Source organism: Bombus impatiens, unplaced genomic scaffold (assembly GCF_000188095.3).
Source record: "Bombus impatiens unplaced genomic scaffold, BIMP_2.2 scf_0525, whole genome shotgun sequence".
In the NCBI taxonomy this organism is placed as follows: Eukaryota; Metazoa; Arthropoda; class Insecta; order Hymenoptera; family Apidae; genus Bombus; species Bombus impatiens.
The window spans coordinates 143,286-158,002 of record NT_176944.1 but is presented as its reverse complement, the minus strand read 5'-3'; the positions used below and the strand labels follow the sequence as shown (position 1 = coordinate 158,002).

The 14,717-nt window shown below is 38.8% G+C and overlaps 1 protein-coding gene across 2 annotated transcripts in view; it reads right to left on the bottom strand.

The window, feature by feature from the left end:
• Positions 1-14,717, bottom strand: part of LOC100749250 (ras-related protein Rab-37) — a 177,784-nt gene that overhangs the window by 143,067 nt on the left and 20,000 nt on the right. The window contains exon 1 of one of the 2 annotated variants that reach the window (XM_003491165.4): positions 11,148-11,600. The exons of the other annotated variant lie outside the window; for it this stretch is intronic. The gene's annotated coding sequence lies outside the window, so the exon portion shown is untranslated. Of the gene's footprint in view, positions 1-11,147; positions 11,601-14,717 lie in introns of those variants that run through there. 2 annotated transcript variants of the gene reach the window in all.

The window sequence follows — 14,717 nt, the reverse complement described above, 5'->3', positions numbered from 1 at the left end:
TCCACCCGCCCACGTTACCTCTCACGCACTTCTGCCGCGCGATCATCCGTTGCGAATTGGAAAGCAGGCGCGTCGCTTATCTCGCTCCGGCATCTCCCTCCGCGCGCAGCGACGGCAGTGCAAGAGAGAAACGCGTCTCTGCTCTCGAGTTTTCGTTTCTTTATAGTTGGGATACAAGGAGGAGGAAGAAGCTAACGGACGAGTTTTCATTTTGCGGGAAAATTGGACGACGCGACGCAATCTACGACGAGCATAGATCGTTAAACGATGTCTAAACTATTAAGGAACGAGTGATAGTTTATCATAATTAAACCGCGGATTTTTACGTGTTTCTGGATAATTTGAAGATAAAAATGTGCAACATACATGTAATGTGATATGTATAGAGTGTAATGTTTCTTATGGTATTTGGTAGAACACATTTCCGTCTAGGCCCGGTTTTTGGAATTGTACTCAGAAAAATATGAACTTGCATGAATATCCACGCTTTAATCGCGATGTTATAAATATAATATATCAATTTCTTTAAATTGCACAGCTTTGTTATGGCTAAATTGCTAAAAATACAGATATCGGTAATGTAAATTGATTGCAAGAAACCGGAAATGAAATGCTACGGCCAAGATGCATAATTACATCGTCATTAGCGCGAAATTTCACAATTTAAACGATTTTTCCACGTTAAAATACAGCATTGCGTTTGATACGTCGTATTCACTTGCGTTCGCCAATTATTCACCGCGTAATTGATAGATCCGTTTATATTACAGGTTGGTCGACAAATTAATTACCAGACACCCATATGAGCGATGAGAAATGTCATTTTCAAATTCATTACAAATGATTAATCCTCATACATTCCCGTATAATATTTCATCCTCTTGAAATACTTTTGGGACTCTAGGAATTTCTAGAAAACGATCTTCTTCTCGATAACATTCCGTTATTACGTATTTAATAACCAGCATATCGATATATATCGTCACCGTATTATCACGTAACACAAACGAATCAACAGTTTCAAAGATGCAAATGACTAGACTGTGGATTCTTATGCAAATCCATATTTGTCGAAAAATATGTACAATCGAAAAAGACAGACGCGATAGAAAATTGTTTTACCATCCAAGTGTTATAAAAAACATTATACCTACCTTGAATATGTTATATATCTTTTCACATTATGCCCATTCTATGTAATGTTGCACTTTGAAACTTCCTATAAAAACCCGTAGTCTACAAATGAACCTTCAAAGACGCCAAGTCTCTCCTCAGTCTCGATCTCCGCCATTGGAGACGAAAAGGGTTTCGGAGTTGCTATTCTTTAGGACGTTTTTCAATAAGAAGGAGGATCCATTTGCAAGAGAAACTCCTTTGCTGTCCTTGAACTCCCCGCTTAGTGTACTTCCTCGGTCGTTGTTTCCTCGTCTTCCACCGCCAGTCAAGCGAATCGTACTCATGGTCGGAAGCTTTATTGTGATCCGTAAGCGGACAAAGACTGCACTCATCGGCCGTCCGTGAACCTTGACGAACGATGACGTTGACGTTCGTCTAGCCACCATTCCAATTAAATTGAGACAAGCTTCTGTTTCGTATTCGAGACAGACGGCTCTGATACACACGATGTTCTTGTCTATTTTCCGTTTCTTCGACAAATTTTTCACCAACGAACGAACGAAGGGTTGAAGCAGACACAGTCTGTTTTTGTTTCGATCGTAACTTCTAAGAGCGAGAAGCGAGTTGTAGCTCGTACGATCAGGATGATTGTAGTTTTAGATTCTTTGTTTGTGTAAATTTAATAATAAGTTTCTGGAACGAATTTCTAGAAGAACCGAAAATAAAGAACAAACTAAAACTACAAGTTTCTACATCCACAACCCTAATCACGGAACTGATCGATATCCATTGAAACGAACGATACAATTCGTGTTTCACGCTCGCATAATTCGGAAGCTGATTCAAGCTTGAATTATTTATTATTTTATTATTTATTATTTATTATTGAGAAAGTTGAATTTCAATAGAATTTGGAAAAGTTTAGCAGACCTATGATCTCTCGAAAAGTACGCTGCCACGCTGAATTATAAAGATCGATTAAAAGAACGTAAACCTAATCGTATAAAACCTAATACAAATCTAAATACAGGAAAGGACACCGGAGCTTCCTCTCTGGAACTTCGGGAAAATCCGTAAAATTGCAATTAAAGTCTACAGCTGTAATTAAACAATTTACCGTCGTTCTGCCCAATTGTACTTATTTGTGATTTGTGACAATGAGCTTGGGCTCAAGGCGACAATCAGTCGCCAAACGTAGCCGCGGTCAACGGAACGAACGTTCCGTCTAACAACGGTATGGAGTAATAATATAGCCCTCATTAAAAGAAATATCCGTAGAGGTACTCGACAGTAAACATTCCAACGGTTCCTTCCATAATTACCACAGCACAAGTTCAGTTAGCCCGAGGACCCGCTATAAACCTTAGGATTTTGCTAATTAAGGTTCTTCAAACGGACAAGCAGTCTTTGTCCCAAATTACTCAATTAACAGCAGCGTCAATTTCCCTCGCTTCCCGAATGAAGACATCTCTCCACGAATCCGAGGATTTCGTGCTCTTAGACACACCCCATCATAGTTTTCCTCGACAGCGTCACCGTGACGGAAAGTCACTCCCGCTGGTGTACGAGCTCTTGGACTAGTTAACTAATGTCTTGCTATCTCCACTTAGACTTCGACGAAGGAATAAGCCTACTAACCCGTTGACCACGGATTCGTTGTTGGACCTAGGATCATTGTCGTTAGCTTCTCGAGTATCTGAGTACCGCGGTTACTCGTCAAATTCTGTAGTAGTCGTATTTGCACTAGTCAATGTCTTCTCCATTGCATAGCAACCATGTGTAGTTCAAATGAGGAATCGTTTCACGCCCCTGACCCTAATCATGATGAGAACTCAAAATATAATTCTCAAGCGTAGTAAATTTCTAAGAGAAGCAAAGCTAAAGAAACAAAACCTGACAAACTAAAGCTCGCAATTTTACAATTTTATAAAACCTGTGTCTGAACGTACACAATTTACAGGTACGCAACAAATTCCTCGCTATCTATGTCACGTTAAGACTTAATAAATATCTGCTTATTTATTTAAATCTATTCAATTAATAACTGAGAACCTACGTTAGGCTTAAATAAAGAAACAATTTCAGAAACGAAAAACTTCAAAATTTCACTGAAACTTACCATCTCCGTGTGACGAAACCAATCAGCAAACAACGAAGATTAATCAAACGAGACGAAAGACGTGCTCTTCCACTCGACAAATTTTTCCCTAAATCGAGCGTTTCTCCATGACCATGGTTTCTACACGATTTCACGAATGTTGGGTTGGCGAAATCATGGCGATCCGTTCGATAACGTGACGCTGCCCTAATGAGAGAGGCACACGGTCGGATCGGATAAAGGGCATCGGGGTTCGTGGATCGTCCGTGGATCCCAGAGGCACGACCGCACGCCATAAAAGCGCTCTCTATATTTAGCCACGGTTCCCCATATGTTCCCCACCTACGTGGTCGGCACCGCGAACCACGCTCGCACGTGTTTTACGACTCTGCACGCCGGTGATCCCGAGCACCCGCCACGATTCGCGTTCCTCGCCCGGTTCCAACCCTCTGCGACCCTTTTGCCACTCGAGCACTATCGCTCCATTTCCTCTCAAAGCGATACCATGTTAATTCGTTGTTTACCATGCTGATGATTCTCCGTTTTTCAATCGGTCAGTTGTTTTCCTTCAATATCGATAGCTTGCGGCACCGATATAGTACGTCCACTTTTAGCGTTTTCGAGGAAAACAATTTTAAAAATTCGATGATACTTCGTAGTTGAGTAAATACTGTTTGCGTCTGATATTTATTTTTAGCGATGCTGTTATAAAATTGATTATAAATTGTGCATTGAACCTTTCAAAAGACACAAGATGACAAAGATGGATCATGGTTTTTGAAGATGTCTCTAAATATACTAGTTATTTTTGATAAATTTGTCAAGTAGATATAAACGTGACTTTTACAAAACATAAACAAACGGTCGAGAACTATTCGCTGCATGTGGAAGCTTAAATTTCACTGAAAGTGTGCGTACGATATTTGTACAAGAAGCATGGTAACGTTTTGAAGAACTTTTTTTTTAGAATGAGGGAATTTTTGTTTGAACCGCATCTTTATTTCTATTTCATCATTTTTATTATTTCATTATTGCAGCAAAATCCTTCATAGTTTCATATTTCATACGCCAAACGCAAATTCAATATAAAATTCAGCTCAAGATAGAAGAGAACGTTATCTGACATTTCCTGTATGTACAATCCTTTATGTGCTAATCTAAAAATAATGAACTCTAATGCCAAGTCAATGCCAAAAGATTCATCCGAGAACGCCATCGCGCGAAAAGTTCGTAAAGTAAAGCGTCGTGCCTCGGATCTTTCGGATCGCGTGCAAATGCGTGCAGCTGAAACCATAAATTCGCATGGCCGATGGCGCGCCGCAAAATAAGCAAAGACACGATGAAGCTTCGGCCGTCATTAATCGCTCTCGATCGAAAGCTCAAGGAGCAGCGGTTGGCGCGGCGTGAATAATCGCGTTAACGACTCGACACGTTGATTGACACGGTCCATTTATCGCGACCAAGCAAACATTATACCGTTGCAACGATTTATTAATTCAAGGATCAATCGATCGTCAAATGGACACCTGGACTGTTTAATAAAGATCGATCTTTTAATCGGCGCGAAACCTCGTTGCGATTCGAACTTTCGTCATTTATCGTTCCGCCCAAACGTTTCAATCTTACCTCTCTTTCGGTTCTTTTGCTTCGTTCGTTTTATTTATTCCGCTACATGCTTCGCGTGCACGATCGAACGATTTAATGGTAAAGCAGATGGATATCGAGATCGAGATAGGAATCGAAATTCGTATTACGCATACATGCCAATGCCGAGAAATATTCAGACACTTGCATCTCTTCGACAGAATGGAATTTAATTACAAATTTTAAGGACAGACAGATTTGCGATTATACGGGCTGAATGAGAACGTTGATCGAAAAGTTCATATGACCTTGTTTTCCAGTAACAGATTGTTTTGTGTTGCAACTGTTGTTTATCTACCTCCGGAGAAATTGCTTCAAGTGACCAGATGCAGTTTCGATAAAAGCGTGAATGCATCGCGTCATAAATTGTCCAACTCGCTCGAACAACTTACACGGATTTGTCAGCAACTTTGACCGTCGCGTTAACGAAGAATTTCAACGCTGTCGACTGACGTTTTATAAACAAGAGACTCTAAACGCCCTTATAACTAATAATCGAATGGTTTTAGGTCCGGAGGATGAGCTGGTGAGGAAACAAGGCCAACAGGATCTTTCCATTTGCCATCGTTTGAAACGGTTGATTTAAGTGACGTCCAACAGCGCAAAATAGACTGCACCTCAAAAACAAGGTCATATCGGACATATGTTTACAGGTATGAACTTTGCTTCTTATTTTAGTGTGCTGAATCAGCCGTACTTTACACATGTTCTGACTCACCCTGTATAATAAGTACCTCCTTATATGTATGTGATAATTAGTGCTGTTATATGTGCAGTAAGTTTCAAAAATAAATTTCACGTTACAACATTCTGCTATACATACGGTGGCTCGCGAAACTATTCGAACATTGCTATTAGAAACTTTCTATCTGTATAATACACGGATCGTTTTGAAATCTCATTAGCTCCATTACGAGACGTGGCTATCGCGTTTGTCGATGATAGAATCTCAGACGAATGTGAAAATATAGGAGTTGCAAGATATTTATTGGAACATACACATCGCAACAATCAGCAAAGTATTTGATCATCCGTTATATTAATGACCCACGATATTTAATGAGACTATCTTGAGCATTAATTGTATGTTTAAGACTACTGTTGTATACATTGTATACTAATTTTTCCATTAAGAGTACGCTTGCAATAAATATCTTGTCATTGGGCTTGTAGCGCAACATGAGTCAACAGAAGATTTAAATCGGGAAAGACTCGTATTGTTGTGTCTTGGAGTGGCAACGTTGTTTTGGTTTGCTAGTTTCAAACAAATTCCGGACAAAATATTATCGTCGTTGTTTGTAATCGTCAATCGGAGTTGTATTTGAACTTTTTAAAATACCACTGGTCGATACAAATAGACGAACGTGCTCTCTAAGACAGTCATTGTAGCGAATGTTTATAGCGAGTCAGACATTCGAATAACAAAGTAACAGAGTTGAACAGTAGCATCGAGGCACGCGCTATCTCTGTACTTGTACTTAAAATAATTTTAATATACACTGACTATTACAGTTTTATCACTCGTCTCTTAAATAAACCAACACGTATAATAATATACACAGTGTTAATTTTATTATTACAGTATTAATACAGAGTGTTTAATTTTTTGAATTACAAGTCACGCGAAGAAGATTCTCCTTCTAGCGACATGAAGATCATCGAAGTTATTTTGAAACTGTAAGTGATACTGTAACGATCGGTTGATTGGAAATGGCAACGGATATAGAGAAATGAATGAAACGGAGAATAGACGTTTTATGGGGAATTTGTAGTCGTTATCGAGTGATCGATAAAATTAACGACATTGAAGAGTCGCGTGCGACGACGCCGTGACGCCGTGCGCCTAGACGGTGCTGTATCGAGAAGCCACTTTCGCTATTGTTGCCGTGGAAACGTCGCGTACACGAGTCCCTGATATGTGATCCTGACTTTCTTCTAATCACTTGATCACATTTCTAGTCACAGCATTCGAATCGATAGTTTTTTTCATTCACAAATTGTACGGAAGTTTCCATTTGATGTTGTTTTCTAGTTTCTGACTTCTCATTTTCCATTTAGTTATTTTCAAGTGTGAAAAATTGTCAGCAAGTTTCGGTTTGTTGTTAAATATGGAAATTACACGTGATTGCTTTAAAATTCGTCGTTGAGTATAAATTGTCAATAGAATGATTCATTTATTAGGAAGTATTTTAAATATGAGAGGAGAATTTTTATAATTTCGATTAATCTTAATCGATGTTCAGCTCTTAATAATAAATGTATTTGTTAAGAGGTTTATTTTAAACACTTAGTATTATTTTAAACATATGCGAAGATTTTTACCATATATCTAAAATTTTTAGATAAATTCGATTGAAAAATTGGAAATCATTAGCAACGTTAGGAACTTTGATTAAGGTAATTGAAATTTTAATATTGAAATTTTACTTTATTTCCTGCTTGAAGTTTCAATAAGTTTATATATCTTAAGTTTATGGTTAAGACTGATGAAAATAATTCATAGAAACCTAATTAGGTTAGTGTACATTACATAAAACTGTAGAATCCTCTGAAATAAAAAGGAGCGTTAACAAGCGTCCGTTAAATCGGCTTAATTAACGCCGGAATTACTTAACATTTAATAAATATCAAACGATAGAAGGTGAAGCAGCAATCACGCGACGTGAAATATGTGAAAAGCGGGATGTAAGCAAAGATAAAAGCGATATACGTCACGTTTCTCTAGGTTATGATTAAAAATAACATCCGGATGCGTCGTTTGCCAGAACAATGGCAAAGATGATAATATCGTTAACGATAATAACGCGGGAACACGCGAACAAAATGAACATCGTGTCCGATTCGGACTTTATCTTGTATTTAAAACTAATATTTTCTTCTGTTAACTACGATACAAACGATTTTATGATTCATTGTATACTTTATTAATGTAGTAACACATATTTTTAATAGCAAGTGAATTAATAAAGGAATCAAGATGGGAATGACGTATATTATGAATCTTTAAAATAATCGTCTCTAGAACATTGCAATATTTGTATAATCAACCAACTTGCAGTTGTACATTTTTTAAACAGAGATTAATATTCGTATAAGTTCTTCAATTCTTATTCCAAGTCGAATTTCTGTCTCGCGAAATAATAACAATTTTCTAAATACTTCAAATTCCACACGTTTCTTGATACTTTCAATATTTTTCCTCGATTTTTTAATTGTGCAATTTTCATAGCAGAAACCAACACAATACATGAAACTGTATATAAAATTATAACTGAAAACTTCATCGATATTCCTAATTCTAAATTTCTATTAAAAAAGCATCAATGAAACTATCCACGTATTATGCATATTATTAAAAAATAAATAAATAAATAAAACACAAGTGCGTAAACTCGATGAATTTTCTACGGAAGAAAGTTCGAAACTTGATTTATCAATCAGGTGGTTATCAGTTATCATGCATGATAATTTTAGATATTTTTACGATCGACGCGATAATCGCAAACGTAGAAATCGGCAAAATGTTAACGCGTTACGTTTAATTTCTGAACCAGTCGTAATTACACGTAGTAACCGGTATACCAGTTTCGTCGCGGTTATTTTCTCCACGCGTTTCTGCAATTGTTGTCCCTGACGGACGTTTCTCTGCATCGTGGAACTGGGTCAAAAACGTAATTCGCGATCTCTTATGCAAAGGTGAACGACATTTCCAATGTAACCGACTTATTGCGACATTCAAGTCCTCTTTTGTGATAAATAGCCACAATTTTTCCAACGATTTAATTTTTTACGATCAAGAATTTATTTGCCTAAAAGAGGGAAAATTGCAATCGATTTCCAGACTGCGGATTTTTACGTTTATGACAGATCTTAAGGCGCCAAGGTTTACGGAATGAACGCGTTACGATCGATATAAAAAATATCCAAAGTAAAGTGGTCGTTCGAATATTTTCCAGAAGAAACAAGTCCAGAAGAAACAACGTTAGTTACGTTTCTTTCTAATATTTACTATCAAATATCATCCTGGTTACTTTGGAAAACTTGGTATGCGAAATTATCACTAAATTCTACCGTAAATGTTTTTGGTAATTTTGATACAACTCTAAATCCTTGCAGAGTCTTACAGCTTTCTGTATAATTATTTTCAAATTTACTTCAGATCGTAATGATTGCATATGTCGTTAATTTACATCATATTTACGTTCATATACGTATTTTTTAAAGATACGAATTTGCATAAACATCCGCAGTCTCTCGATTACAGCTTTTCGAATTGAAAAATATAAAACTTTCTGTTCTTCCGGTTGGTTTGCAATAAAACACTTGATACGCTCAATTTAGACCTCAAAAGAGGGAAAATTAGATTATTTTGAAAAGCATCGTAGAAACAAATGTTCAGCCGTTTCTCGTCTAAATTACACCGCATAATACAGGATTATCCACTGGCCGATCGAACGATATGTGACTTATCGCACGTTCTTAGGAAATAGACACGTTAATACGTAAATGAATGAGCGTAGGCTACAAGCGAGTAGCATAATATCTCGCGGTTCTCATCGTTGATTCTAGAGAAAATTGATAGGAAAGTTTGTTTCGAGTTGAGCCGTGGCGTCGCGTTGGTTATTTAGTAGATAGGAATGCACAGGCCACGACTTTGAAACCACGGTTCGATATCGATTAAATGCCACGCCGAAAGGTTAGACCGACCTCCATCTTGAAACTCCGGATGCGACTTAACTTCTAATATCAAGGTCAGGTTTCGATGACTATTTGCGTGAAAAATTCACGACTAAGTATAGATTCGAGATTCGACATTTTTGGTTGCAAATTGATTCCAAGAACGTTGGAAATTTCAACGTTAAAGTCGATGATCTAACGCAATTTTTAGAAACATTCAAATCTTACGTCGATTTACTTCACGAAATTCTATCGACTATGTTTAACTATGATTTCGAAGTAATTAAATCGAGATTAACTCTAATGCAAATTGTTCTTTGTTTAGAGAACAAATAAAAATAGTGATATTTTGAAAAAGTTAGTGCAATCTATATGCGGATTGAAGTTTTGAATGCTTCGCAAGTAAAAACCTGTCAGCCGGTTTCTAGAGAGAAATATTGATTAAATCCAGGGGAAAGAACGTAGAAGAAATAAAGAGAATAGAGGACAAAAGAGGAGAAATATAGGTACGTAACAATACTTGAACTTCTGAATACACCACTTCAAGCATTCGACTTGATAAAAGTTTTTTCTACCAACTCGTATCGCGACGCGAACTTTCAATCCACTCGATCTCACCTTCAACAACTTAACCCTGCTGCGGTGTGTGAATCTTTTATGTTTCAATCTCGCTTTAGTTTCAAGGACTTGTCAGGTTTTAAAACGACCATCAACAATTGAAACGAAAAATCGCGCGTACCAATAACGATAATAAAATTTGAAACCAATCTGAGACATATAGAAATTACAGGATATTTACTGCAAACGTATATTTAATAAAAAGAAAATCGGTATACAACATATAACGATTGATTATATCGAGATCTATCATTATACTGGATAATTGACTACTGAAGTAGTTTTCCGATCTATCCAGAACACAGGTATACTTGTACTCGTAATTTCTATATACTACATTTCCAGAGTTACTTCACACTTTACCGATGTCTTATTAGCTAACCAAATCTTCTTATCAATCTTTATCATAGTACTCGCGTCTCGTTTCAGTGCCAATGAAATTTTAATTCTACTCGGTGTATTCATAAAAAGTATCAGCAAGTGTTCGAATACCTTCATTAACCTATATAAATCCGAGGAAAGCGGTAGGGTTAAAATACCTGGCATTACCCACGTTCCAACAAAACCAAAGGGCAACCTCGAAAAGAGTAGAAAAAATTCATTTAATTCCATTTTCATCCACGTCGGCTCTCGAAGCGCCCCAAGCACCCTCCACCCTTCGAAAGATTGAACCAGGCAGCGCCCGAGGCGTCGACCGCTGACCCACATACCGAACCAGCCTCAAAAACATCAACATTCATCCCCGTTTGCATCACTTTCCTCCAATCCATTCGCCGATTCACGCGATTGTAATTTGAGAAAAATCCACATCTGCCCCCCACCACCGCCCCATCGAATCCACGTTGTACCCCCGTTCGAAAGCATAGCAACGCGCATCCCCGAACGATCATCGTTGCAGTCTGTCGAACCCCATGCGCCAAACCCCGTGCGCGGGTGTGTGTCTCGGCTCGCAGGTGGTTCATCCTGTTCATGGTGTATCTGCAGCGTTTCTCACCTTGGCGACGACCCCCTTAGTCCGTTTGGTGCGCTATCGATCACACGCTCCACCCACGAAAACCCCTGCAAGCGGCGTGGAGAGCGGCGTCGTGCCGCGTACAGCCTCCAAGTCTCTGCTCCTCTGCTTGCGATAGGTCGCGGTCTCGGTCGTCACGTGACGCACAGGGTGCACCGACTGACACGGTTCCTTTCACAGTGTCCTCGACGTCGCTATCGTTCACAACCGGCCGTATCTACCGACGATCCGTGGGTTCAGTGTTATCGGACGATCGTTGCTCCAGGAGAACTTTTGAAAGACAGAGACAGACAGACAGACAGAGAGCAAAAGGAAAAGCCGAAATACACGAATGATACGCGTTTGGCTCGCGACCGGGGAAAAGTCTGACGCGGTCTCGCCCGGTGTGCACGGAAAGCGTGTATCGGAAGGAAAGGAGGGCGCACGCAAGCGCAACCGGCCGTCGTCCTAACCTCCACTCGATAAAACGTCCTCGGTTCTGTCGGTTTCTCGTTACGTCAGCGTACGTGTTGCGTCAGCGGGGACGCGTGCGCGCACGTGGTGGCTCACCATGGGCATAACCATCGGGTACGCTGGTTTTGCGTGCACGCACAAAGCTGTTTGCTAGTATTTCGAACAGAAGAGGGATGGAAGATGGTGTGTTGGGGATGAGGGCGGAGAAGGAAGGGGGTGGTCGACGGTGGTGCCGGGAATCTGTGGTGCGTTCGGCCGGTCTACGGGAGATGGAACGGTCGTGCTGCGTGCACCTCTCTCGCGGGGGTGGAAGGGGCTGTTCGTACGTTCTGCTTTCGTTTTCGTTCGGAATTTTCGCGAGCTGTGGCTGTGTTCGCTTCGACGTATCCCTTCGACCAACTTTCTCTGCCTTCCTTTCTCTTTGTTCCAAGGAACAGTGAGAACAACGGTGAATTTAGGCAATTTGGCAGTTTGTTGGTCGCTGACGAGTCAAGATGATCGTTGCATTTGGAATTGTCCACATTGGATTTAGTGATTGGTTACGGTGGTCCGGCTTTGTGAATCGAGTTTGGCGGTTTGATAATGGCGTGAGTGAACTGCTGTTTGGCAGCCTGGCAGGATCGAAGGGTGGAATGGGGTTAGTGGAAGGGTGCCAGAGACGTGGCAACGATTTTACGAAAGGATCGTTCGTCATACGATAGAAATTGTGTTCTACTCTTATCTTAAGATAAAAAAGTGTCTTTGTATCTTGTATTGTTAGTTTTTTCTTTCTTGTATTTGTCTTGTGATAGTCGTTCGAGAATCGTACAAGTGACGTGGATAATAGTAAGCGAATTTGTACAGATGTTATCGTTATAGAAGTCTCGTAAGAATGGCCGATGAACAATGGTGTTACATTGTGCCAGGAGGTTAAACGAATGACTTAATACGCAATTATTTAATACGCCTGCTACGTCGGTGAAACGTCTCGTCCGCACAATCGATTAAACCTTTCGTTTGGCGTCAGAATTCCTAACAACCACGAAATACACGTAACGGCAAGTCGGCGAAGGTTGCCAGGAAAAGTTGAAACAATCGATGAATGGTGCTACGTATTTCACTGTCTATGTAGTAGTTCGAACAAACTTTCAATATTCGTAATAATAAAAATATAAAAAGATGAAAATAAAATTCGAGGAATTGATTAGAAAATAGTGCGATCGAATGTGATAGATTTTTGAAAGGATTCAGATGACTTAATGAAAGATAGATTGCAAGAATTAAATTTGAAACTTCGAACATCAACATCGAGAAAGTTAATTGTAAAATAGCGTGATTTAAACTGTGAGTAAACATTTGATGTGCTGATTAAGAATGGATTCGAAGAGTTAGACGTAGATGTAATAGAAGTGGATAATTCATCGTAAAACGATTATACATTATTCAAAAGTAGTTTGCTTCATAAAGGACGGGAAATGATCCAGTGAAAGGGAAAGAGCCTAAATATGCAACGCGGACAAGCCACCCTCGGTTGAAAGAGAGTCCGCTGTATGTCGGTCGAACTTGCGCAGAATGTTCGAGAATTTTATGAATGAAAGCTCGCGCTAACGATTGACCAAACTCCGGATTCTGATTCAGAAAATTACCGCATAATTTATTCCCTGGCATTTATTCCAAGCCTACTTTCAGAATTAACGATTCTTTTTCTTAATCGTATTCTTTACTCTCGTTTTCACTTCCCTTTACTTTTATCACTTTTATTCGGAAATTAGTTAGTTAGAAAGTAGATACGTATTTGAAAATTGTTAGATATCAATGTAGGAAACTGTTTATTTAACAGTGGACCTATCAAATCCTTCAGAATGACTGATTTCAAATTTTCTTTTCTCACTGCTGGGACATACAGTTGTTTTTGCAAAAATTAATATTGCCTCTAATCTAGACACGGACATAAGTATATAGATTTATTTACTTAATTAATATCATTTGAATTACACCGATTAACATATACAACATCTAAATCGATAGTCTTAGTGTTGAATTTTATTTTTTACATGAAACCAGTTCTAACCAGGTTAAGCATAGTTAACGATAAATATCTTGAGATATTTGAAAATCGAGAAAGTTCACTGGCAAAATGAAAAAGCCACAAATGTTTTGAATACGATTACAAGAGAAAGATTCTCTCATCTATCGTCTAAACAAACCATCAACGTAACCTTGCAGGAAATATAAATCGCATCAACAGATTTACATGTAAATGTTTGGTGTACTCGATTGTACAAGCGCAAAGTTCCAGTCGAAGAAGCTTCAAAACACACGATTAATTGGTAAGGATGTGAGGAAACTGAAGAAACAACGAGGATTCTCTGCATACGATACCGGGTGGTTGAAATGTCGCGCAAACTGTATTGAAACGACTATTAGGATACGGATTGCGTGACTTTTCGACCACCCAGTGTGTGAAACGCACCCCGAGGACCAAGAGGGTTGTACCACGTGTTTACGATCGATCGTCGTGGCTGATATGGAAATGACGATCGAATCCATACGAGAGAAGTTTCTACGAACGGATACCGGAAGTGGGGGGAAGAGCGCCGTTTGAGACGACGGAAGTACGCTCGGCGTGCTGGAGATTGCTTTCGGCGATTGCACGACCAAGTTTTATGCAGATAGACTGTTGAAAGACTTTAGGATGAATTGTAAGCGAAGAGAAATTACGTTTACTTATGAGTTGTTTTATCAGCGTATGTTACGATGGCGGTATAAGTGTAATGGAACATACATGCGTGAAAGGATTAATTCCTGATATGAGCTAGGTGGGTCTGAGGATTATAACATATTTAACGATGAAACGTTATATTATCAAATAATAGTTATTTATTTAAGAATTGGTTAAGATAATATAATCTCGTATGGAATGATTTTGAGTTTCAGGTGATGATGAAAAGAGTAATGATTGAATGAAGAGTGAAAGTGAATTTAGGTATAATTGAAACAAATCATGCATATTGTATATACTACCTATGTATATATATTCTTTTAATGAGCAAACAAATAAAACATTTATTAACCTTGCTAATTTTGCACCCGGATTTCTTAAAATGCAAATTAGAAACT